Source organism: Anolis sagrei, chromosome 2 (assembly GCF_037176765.1).
Source record: "Anolis sagrei isolate rAnoSag1 chromosome 2, rAnoSag1.mat, whole genome shotgun sequence".
Lineage (NCBI taxonomy): Eukaryota > Metazoa > Chordata > Lepidosauria > Squamata > Dactyloidae > Anolis > Anolis sagrei.
This window is the reverse complement of record NC_090022.1, coordinates 170,997,594-171,008,295: the sequence shown is the minus strand read 5'-3', so window position 1 is coordinate 171,008,295 and position 10,702 is coordinate 170,997,594.

Here is a 10,702-nt window from a genome sequence, read left to right as displayed (position 1 = left end):
GAAAAAAACGCTGAGGCTTGAAGAGCTTGAGGAGCTCTCAAAACCACCGTCTTGCCGCCATGGCTCCACACCGGAAGTCCCGAAAGGGATTTTCCTTTGAGGTAAAGCAAAGAAACTTTGCTTTACCACTCACTCCCGGGGCCCCACCAGCTCCGCCGCCTGCCCCGGACACGCCCCGAGCGGCGGCCTTAAAGGCGCAGGCAGGCCCGAGCCGGGGCTGCCTTGCCTGGCCAAGGGGAGGCCCTCCCTCAATCTCTCCCTCCCTCCCTTCCCTTTCCCAAGAGGAGAGCCATGCCAATGGAGGGGGCTCCGTCCTTGGGGAGGCAACTTCCAAACTCTCCTTCTCTCTTCCTTTCAAAGCTCAGCACCACCACTTGGGCTCATTGGGAATCAACAGTCTCTTTGGGGGAGCCTGGATCCTTGGGCTTCAAAGCCTGTTGAAAGGTGGTGGTGGGGGGAGCTATTCATGACCAGAATCACTGGGTTGTTGTCAGTTTTCCGGGCTCTCTTGCCACCTTCCAGAAGCATTCTCTCCTGACGTTTCGCCCACATCTATGGCAGGCATCCTCAGAGGTTGTGAGGTTTGCTGGAAACTAGGCAAGGGAGGTTTCTATATCTGGGAAGACCTGGCCCTTGAGCATTCCAACTGGAGGTCAGCTGTGACCAACAGTGCTGTGGAATTCAAAGAGACACAAATAGAGGGCGAAAAAGAGAAGTGTGCTAAGAGGAAGAAGGCATGTCAAGCAAGCAGAGGTAATTTTCAACGGTAAGCAAACAGTATTTTGCCCCCCCCCCCCCCACAACCAATCTTCTATATAAATAAAAATATAATGTTAGTTCGTGCTGCCATCAGAACTCAAAAACCACTGGGGGAATTGTCACCAAATTTGGACACAAGACACCTAAGAGTCCAATTTATGTCCTTCACTCAAAAAAAATTGATTTCGTCATTTGGGAATTGTCGTTGCTGGGATTTATAGTTCACCTATATAAATAAAAATGTAATGTTCGTTTGTGGGATTAACATAACTCAAAAACCACTGGATGAATTGACACCATATTTGGACACAAGACACCTAACAACCCAATGCATATCCTTCACTAAAAAAAATTGATTTTGTCATTTGGGAGTTGTAGTTGCTGGGATTTATAGTTCACCAGCAATCAAAGAGCCTTCTGAATCCCACCAACGATGGAATTGAACCAAACTTGACACACAAGACTCCCATGACCAACAGAAAAAACTGGAAAGGTTTGGTGGACATTGACCTTGAGTTTGGGAATTATAGTTCACCCACATCCAGAGAGTACTGTGGACTCAAACATTGATGGATCTGGACCAAACTTGGCACGAATATTCCATATGCCCAAATATGAGGGAATAGACCTTGACATTTGGGAGTTGTAGTTGCTGGGATTTATAGTTTACCTACAATCAAAGAGCATTCTGAACTCCACCAATAATGGAATTGGGCCAAACTTAGCACACAAGACTCCCATGACCAACAGAAAAAACTGGAAAGGTTTGGTGGACATTGACCTTGAGTTTGGGAATTATAGTTCACCCACATCCAGAGAGCACTGTGGACTCAAACAATGATGGATCTGGACCAAACTTGGCACGAATATTCCATATGCCCAAATATGAACACAGATGGAGTTTGTGAGAAATAGACCTTCACTTTTGGGAGTTGTAGTTACTGTGATTTATAGTTCACCTACAATCAGAGAGCATGCTGAACCCCACCAATGAGAGAATTGGAGCAAACCTCCCACACAGAACCCCCATACTTAAGGCCACCCAGTCCAATTCCCATCACCAGGGCAAGAAAAGCTCTCCTGACAAAGAGCCATCCAGCCACAGATATTGATAGATATATATGATTCACATACACTCAAATATAGTATTATAATTTGGAAGTGACCTCTAAAGAAGGGCAATTATATGTTGCATGTTCCAGAGCAGGCAAACCAGACAATCTCCACATCAACATTGACAAAGAAACAACAAGAAATACTGTTTACCCACAAGCTTAAATATATTAGAAACCAACACTTTCACATTACTTTATTTTCCAGACTGGGCCACAGCAACACGTGGCAGGGGACAGCTAGTCAACAATAAATTAAACACATGTAGACTAAAATACATAAAAGTCAGTTCATCAAGATAAAATCATGTCCAACTCAGTCCACATATGTGGTTGACTGCACTGAAATGACCCCAAATTACTTTACTCTAATCATCATGAGGAGGGCGACTAAAATGATCAAGGATCTGGAGAACAAGCCCTATGAGGAGCAGCTTAAGGAGTTGGGCATGTTTAGCCTGAAGAAGAGAAGGCTGAGAGGAGATATGATAGCCATATATAAATATGTGAGAGGAAGCCACAGGGAAGGTCAGGAGGGAGGGAGCAGAACTGATCTCAATCGGGAGAGAGTTTCATAGCCCAGGGGCCACCCCATAAAAGGCCCTGTCTCTCATTCCCACCAGACGCAACTGCGAGGGTGGTGGGACTGAGAGCAGGGCCCCTCCAGAAGATCTGAACAGCCTTGATGATTCATAGGGGAGAATATGTTCAGATAGGTAAACTGGGCCGGAGCCATATAGGGTTTTGTAGATTAAAACCAGCACTTTGAATTGTGCTCAGAAGCTAATTGGCAGACAGTGGAACTGGTGCAACAGAGGAGTTGTGCGCTCCCTGTACCCTATTCCTGTTAGAATCACAGAATCATAGAATCAAAGAGTTGGAAGAGACCTCATGGGCCACCCAGTCCAACCCCCTGCCAAGAAGCAGGAATATTGCATTCAAATCATCCCTGACAGATGGCCATCCAGCCTCTGTTTAAAAGCTTCCAGAGAAGGAACCTCCACCACACTCCGGGGCAGAGAGTTCCACTGCTGAATGGCTCTCGCAGTCAGAAGGTTCTTCCTCATGTTCACATGGAATCTCCTTTCTTGTAGTTTGAAGCCATTGTTTCACGTCCTAGTCTCCAAGGAAGCAGTAAACAAGCTTGCTCCCTCCTCCCTGTGGCTTCCTCTCACATATTTATACATGGCTATCATATCTCTTTTCATCCTTCTCTTCTTCAGGCTAAACATGCCCAGCTCCTTAAGCCGCTCCTCATAGGGCTGGTTCTCCAGACCCTTGATCATTTTAGTTGCCCTCCTCTGGACACATTCCAGCTTGTCAATATCTCTCTTGAATTGTGTTGCCCAGAATTGGACACAATATTCCAGGTGTGGCCTAACCAAAGCAGAATAGAGAGGTTGCATGACTTCCCTATATCTAGACACTATGCTCCTATTGATGCAGGCCAAAATCCCATTGGCTTTTTTTGCCGCCACATCACATTGTTGGCTCATGTTTAACTTGTTGTCCACGAGGACTCCAAGATCTTTTTCACACATACTGCTCTCGAGCCAGGCATCGTCCCCCATTCTGTATCTTTGCATTTCGTTTTGCCTTCCAAAGTGGAGTATCTTGCATTTGTCACTGTTGAACTTCATTTTGTTAGTTTTGGCCAATCATCTCTCTAATCTGTCAAGATGGTTTTGAATTCTGCTCCTGTCCTCTGGAGTATTGGCTATCCCTCCCAATTTAGTGTCGTCTGCAGTCTTGATGATCATGTAGTTAGTAGTCTGGCTGCCGAGCGTTGGACTAGTTGCAGCTTCCGGGCAGTCTTCATAGGCAACCCAACGTAGAGAACGTTGCCGTAGTCTATACGGGATGTAACCAGAGCGTGGACCACCATGGCCAAGTCACACTTCCCAAGGCAGTGTGGACTCAGATAACCCAGTTCAAAGCAGATATTGTGGGATTTTCCACCTTAGTATTCTGGAATATAGGACTGTGTGGAAGGGCCCTTGATGGCAAACAAACTGCAGCAAAATGTGAGTATAGTATTGCAGCCTTCATTTAACTCCAGGTTCTAGAAGCAGATTTGGGCAACCAGGCAGCAGACAGCTGATGCCATCCTTCTGTGATGTCCCAAGACAAAACTTCAACTCAACAGTGAACTCAAACCCCTCTGTCAGCAAAAATCACACTAACTCTCGAGGGCAGTGAATGTAAACACCAGCTTTCCAGACTCGTGACCTCAGGAAATTTCACTTCCTTTTAAAATTGAGCTTCGGAATCGGTCAGCATCAGAAGGAAATCCTACTTTGTCGTGAAAAGTTTGTCTGCAAATATACTATAGATTGCATGGCTGTGTGTGTGTGGTGTTGCGGGTGGGTGCTCAGACTCCTATAGTGTTGTCATGGTAAACAGGGAGGGCGGGAGCAACTAGGGAAGTGCCCGTGACTCAGAGAGAAAACTATGCTGAGTAGTAAAGATTTCTCTGTCTTCCTCCCCAGAGCTGATGTTCAGGATCACTTACCCTTTAACACTCATTAACCACCCTGTTTGCCATCACAGCCGACTCAATCAACTGTGGCAGCCCCTTCCATCCTTTTGCTGCAAACCCATGAGGTTTCTTCTCCAGATTAATGATTAAAACAAGATGTTGGTAATGAGTTTCAATCTAATCGAAGAGACTAAGCCAAGACCACAGAGGGTGGCAAGGAAAGGGCAAGCCTTTGCTTTACTTGAAGCAGCCACAGGTCTCTCGCCGCTTCTATTGCCACAAAGCAGGGCTTCTGGCTGGTTTGCATTCTGGATTTTTAAATGTGTGTGCACATCTATATCTTGTATATAATTAATTTAAATCATTTATACTCTGCTCTTTAGCTAACAAGGCTTGCAGGGATAAATTACAAAATAGGTATTTATTTATTTACTAGCTGTACCCACCACGCGTTGCTGTGACTAACCTCCCCTCTTTCTCTCCTTCTTTTCCTCCTTCCTTCACTCCCTCTTTCCTTCCTTCCTGTCTTTCCTTCTCTTCTTCCTTCCTTCTCTATCTCTTTCCTACCTTCCCTCTTTTTCTTTCTCTTCTGCTGTCTCTCTTTTCTTCCTTCTATCTTTCCTTCCCTCTCTCTTTCTCTACATCAGGGGTTCTCAAACCTTTTAAACAGAGGGCCAGGTCATAGTCCCTCAAATTGTTGAAGGGCCGGATTATAATCTGAAAAAAAACATGAATGAATTCCTATGCACACTGCACATATCTTATTTGTAGTGCAAAAAATTAAAAACAATACAATAATTAAAATGAAGAACAATTTTAACAAATATAAATTTATTAGTATTTTAATGGGAAGTGTGGGCCTGCTTTTGGCTGATGAGATAGGATTGTTGTTGTTGTTGTGTGCTCTTGAGTCATTATAGACTTAGGTTGACCCTGAGCAAGGGCCGGGTAAATGACCTTGGAGGGCCGCATCCGGCCCCCGGGCCTTGGTTTGAGGACCCCTGCTCGACATCTTCCCCCCTTCCTTCGCTCCCTTTCCTTCCTTCTTTCCCTTTTTTCTTTCCTTTTCTCCTTCCGTCCTTCCCTCGTTTTCTTTCCCTCCTTCTTTCTCTCCTTTCTTCCTTATCTACCTCCTTTCTTCCTTCCTTCCCTTCCTACCTTCTCCCTTTCCTTCTTTCTTTCCCTCCCTCCTTCTTTCTTTTCTTTTCTTTCTTTCTTTTTTCTCCCCTTCCCTCTCTCTTTCTTCCCTTTTTACTGTATTGCATTTAGCTTTTTTGGGGCTTTTAAAGTCCCTTCTGCTGTGTTTTCCAATGTTTTTATGAGTGAAGGACATACATTGGCCTGTTAGGTGTCTTGTGTCCAAATTTGGTGTCAATCCCCCCAGTGGTTTTTGAGTTCTGTTAATCCCACAAACAAACATTACATTTTTATTTATATACTAGCTGACCCCCTGCCATGCATTGCTGTGGCCCACATAGGGGTTCTGTGTGGGAGGTTTGGCCCAATTCTATCGTTGGTGGGGTTCAAAATGCTCTGTGATTGTAGGTGAACTATAAATCCCAGCAACTACAACTCCCAAATGTCAAGATTCTATTGTCCCCAAACTCCACCAGTGTTCACACTTGGGCATATTGAGTATTTGTGTAGAGTTTGGTCCAGATCCATCATTGTTTGAGTGCACAGCGATCTCTGAATGTAGGTGAACTACAACTCCAAAACCAAAGGACACTGCCCACCAAACCCTTCCAGTATTTTCTGTTGGTCATGGAAGAACTGTGTGTCAAGTTTGGTTCAATTCCATCGTTGGTGGGGTTCAGAAGGCTCTTTGATTGCAGGTGAACTATAAATCCCAGCAACTACAACTCCCAAATGACAAAATCAATTTTTTTTAGTGAAGGACATGCATTGGGTTGTTAGGTGTCTTGTGTCCAAATTTGGTGTCAATTCGTCCAGTGGTTTTTGAGATATGTTAATCCCACAAACGAACATTACATTTTTATTTATATAGATTTACGACATTTATATGCCGCCCTTCTCACCTCGAAGGGGACTCAGAGCGGCTTACAAGTAAAAAGTAAATACAATACATTATATTATTATCATAGCTCAATATTAATATTATATATTACATTGTACAATAACATTATCCTGTAATATTATTAGTAATACTACATTTAATATAAAATATATAATTATAATATCACATTATTATTAGTAGTATATTGTATTACATTATAATATTATCAATTCAATAATAGTGGGTTGCTATAGGTTTTTTCGGTCTATATGGCCATGTTCTAGAGCAGGGGTCCTCAAACTACGGCCCGGGGGCCGGATGCGGCCCTCCAAGGTCATTTACCCGGCCCTCACTCAGGGTTAACCTAAGTCTGAAACGACTTGAAAGCACACAACAACAATGACAACAATCCTAACACATGAGCCAAAAGCAGGCCCACACTTCCCATTGTGATACTAATAAGTTTATATTTGTTAAAATTGTTCTTCATTTTAATTATTGTATTGTTTTTAAGTGATTTTGGCACTACAAATAAGATATGTGGTATGCATAGGAATTCATTCATTTTTTAAAAAATTATAATCTGGCCCTCCAACAGTTTGAGGGACTGTGACCTGGCCCTCTGTTTAAAAAGTTTGTGGACCCCTGGTCTAGAGGCATTCTCTCCTGACGTTCCACCTGCATCTATGGCAAGCATCCTCAGAGGTAGTGAGGTCTGTTGGAACTCTTGGAACAGTTTCTCCCCGTAGAGGTGTTCGATGTATTGTCGAAGGCTTTCATGGCTGGAATCACTGGGTTGTTGTAGGTTTCTCCCTCTCTATGGGGAGAAACTGTTCCAAGAGTCGTCTGCATACTTGATGATCATGCCTTCTATCCCTTCATCTAAGTCATTAATAAAGATCCTGAACAGGACCGGGGCCAGGACGGGACCCTGCTTGTGGCACTCCGCTCGTCACTTCTTTCCAGGATGAAGAGGAAGCATTGGGGAGAATCACCCTCTGGGTTCGTCCACTTAACCAATTACTGATCCACCTCACCGTAGTTTTGCCTAGCCCACATTGGACTAGTTTCCTTGCCAGAAGGTCATGGGGGACCTCAGACAAAAAAAAAATCAGGAGTCTAGACTTAAGCCTGCCCTGTATGAATGGGCATTACTACTTAATGCCTTCTTTGCCTCGGTCTATCACAAAAAGAGAGTCTTCAACCTCAGCAAGATAGAGTGGATGAGGGATTGGAGGACATCCAACCCCAAATTGGGAAAGAAGTCGTCCAGGAATACCTGGCCGCTCTAAATGAGTTCAAGTCCCCAGGGCCAGATCAACTACACCCCAGAGTATTGAAGGAACTAGCGGAAGTCATTTCGGAACCATTGGCAACCATCTTTGAGAGTTCTTGGAGAACGGGAGAAGTTCCAGCAGATTGGAGGAGGGCCAATGTGGTCCCAATCTTCAAGAAGGGAAAAGAGGATGACCCAAACAACTACCGTCCGGTCAGCCTCACGTCGATACCGGGCAAGATTCTGGAAAAGATTGTTAAGGAAGCGGTCTGCAAACACTTAGAAACAAATGCAGTCATCGCTAATAGTCAACATGGATTTATCAAAAACAAGTCATGCCAGACTAATCTGATCTCTTTCTTCGATAGAGCTACAAGCTGGGTAGATGCGGGGAATGCCGTGGATGTAGCGTACCTGGATTTCAGTAAGGCCTTCGACAAGGTCCCCCATGACCTTCTGGCAAGGAAACTAGTCCAATGTGGGCTAGGCAAAACTACGGTGAGGTGGATCTGTAATTGGTTAAGTGGACGAACACAGAGAGTGCTCACTAATGCTTCCTCTTCATCTTGGAAAGAAGTGACGAGTGGAGTGCCACAAGCAGGTTTCTGTCCTGGGCCCGGTCCTGTTCAACATCTTTATTAACGACTTAGATGAAGGGCTAGAAGGCAGGATCATCAAGTTTGCAGACGACACCAAATTGGGAGGGATAGCTAATAGTCGAGGACAGGAGCAGAATTCAAAACGATCTTGACAGATTAGAGAGATGGGCCAAAACTAACAAAATGAAGTTCAACAGTGACAAATGCAAGATACTCCACTTTGGCAGAAAAAATGAAATGCAAAGATACAGAATGGGGGACAATGCCTGGCTCGAGAGCAGTACGTGTGAAAAAGATCTTGGAGTCCTCGTGGACAACAAGTTGAACATGAGCCAACAATGTGATGTAGCGGCAAAAAAAGCCAATGGGATTTTGGCCTGCATCAATAGGAGCCTAGTGTCTAGATCTAGGGAAGTAATGCTACCCCTCTATTCTGCTTTGGTTAGACCACATCTGGAATATTGTGTCCAATTCTGGGCACCACAATTCAAGAGAGATATTGACAAGCTGGAATGTGTCCAGAGGAGGGCGACTAAAATGATCAAGGGTCTGGAGAACAAGCCCTATGAGGAGCGGCTTAGGGAACTGGGCATGTTTAGCCTGAAGAAGAGAAGGCTGAGAGGAGATACGATAGCCATGTATAAATATGTGAGAGGAAGCCACAGGGAGGAGGGAGCAAGCTTGTTTTCTGCTTCCTTGGAGACTAGGACGCGGAACAATGGCTTCAAACTACAAGAGAGGAGATTCCATCTGAACATGAGGAAGAACTTCCTGACTGTGAGAGCCATTCAGCAGTGGAACTCTCTGCCCCGGAGTGTGGTGGAGGCTCCTTCTTTGGAAGCTTTTAAACAGAGGCTGGATGGACATCTGTCAGGGGTGATTTGAATGCAATATTCCTGCTTCTTGGCAAGGGGTTGGACTGGATGGCCCATGAGGTCTCTTCCAACTCTTTGATTCTATGAGTCTACTGTCTTCAGCCCCACTGAAGCTCCTCGCGTCAGCAGCTCCCTCAGCGGGCCCTAACTTACCTGTCATGGCTTCCAAACCACCAGCAAGGCCTCTGAAAAAGAAGGCAAAAAAAGACCAAAGGCAAGGAGCGCCAAGATGGCTGACAGGCTCCCTCAAAACGCCTCAGCCCTGTGAAATGGGCGGGAACCGCATCTGTAGTGGTTAGTCAGGCCGGTTTGCGCACATCTCCTAATGTGCAAGGAGACAGTGTACTACCTCTAGTGGAGCCTTAATTGCTATTATAACAGCCAATGGAAATGGCCTTGCTAGAAACAGCGCATGCGCAGGACACGGGCCTGGCTCAGGATGAGCCTGTGATGCTCTCGATGCTGGCGCTTGCGGTATCGGCGGCACCTGATCTCAAGGGGACGGTAGTGCTGGTCACTGTGCGATTCAGTGACCACTATTGGGGAAATGGACATCCATATTCAACTACACATTTCTACATAACACTGGAACTGTCCATACATTGTTTAAATAAGCCATTTCCCTTACATGTCATTGACAGTGAGGCAGACCAGGCATGTAGCCGGGGGGGGGGGGGGGGGGGGCTTGAGGGGCTTCAGCCCCCCCCCCCCCCCGAAATTCTCATGGTGGTTCACGGAAAGGCCTTACTGGTGCATTATTTAAACTGTTATGTTTATTCATATCATGATCTGATCACCATACTCAGTATATCCCATATGCATGGGGGTATTGGGGTAATGATACAAAAGGTTTGCTAGGCTAGACCCTCTTTCACTCAGACTCAGCCACCGCCCCCCCAAAACCCCCCTGAAATTTTTTTAGCCCCCCCCCCCCCCCGAAACGAAATCCTGGTTACGGGCCTGAGGCAGACATATAGAACTAAACATCTATATCTATATAATAAAAGTGAATGTTTGTATGCGGAGAGAGGGTGGTGTACGTGGCAGCTTTCTGATTGGCTGCCAATTTCACAGGCCACTATGACCAGCACGGGTGACGGACCTGGACTAAACTTGGTACACCTAACCCCCATGATCTCCTTTATGTCCTTGTGCAGTTTGGGGGAGGATGGATCATGGATGATGGGATTTGTATTACTTTCAAATGCTTGGGCACCCATAGACCACTGCGGCCCCCAACAATGACAGATCAGAACCAAACTTGGCACACAGAAACCCCATGACCCACTCTACATCGTGGTGCAGTTTGGGAGGGGGCAGACCATGGATGATGGGAATTGCAGTGACTTCATTTACTTCCAGAGACCACTGAGACCCACACCAATGCCGGATCAAGAACAAACTTGGCACAGAGTGCCCCCATGACCAACTTTACATCCTGGTGCAGTTTGGAGGAAGATGGATCATGGACAATGGAACTTCCAGTACATTCATTAATTTCCTGAGACCACTGCGACCCAACCCAATGACAGAACAGGACCAAGCTTGACACCCCCCATGACCCTCTCTACATCCTGGTACGGTA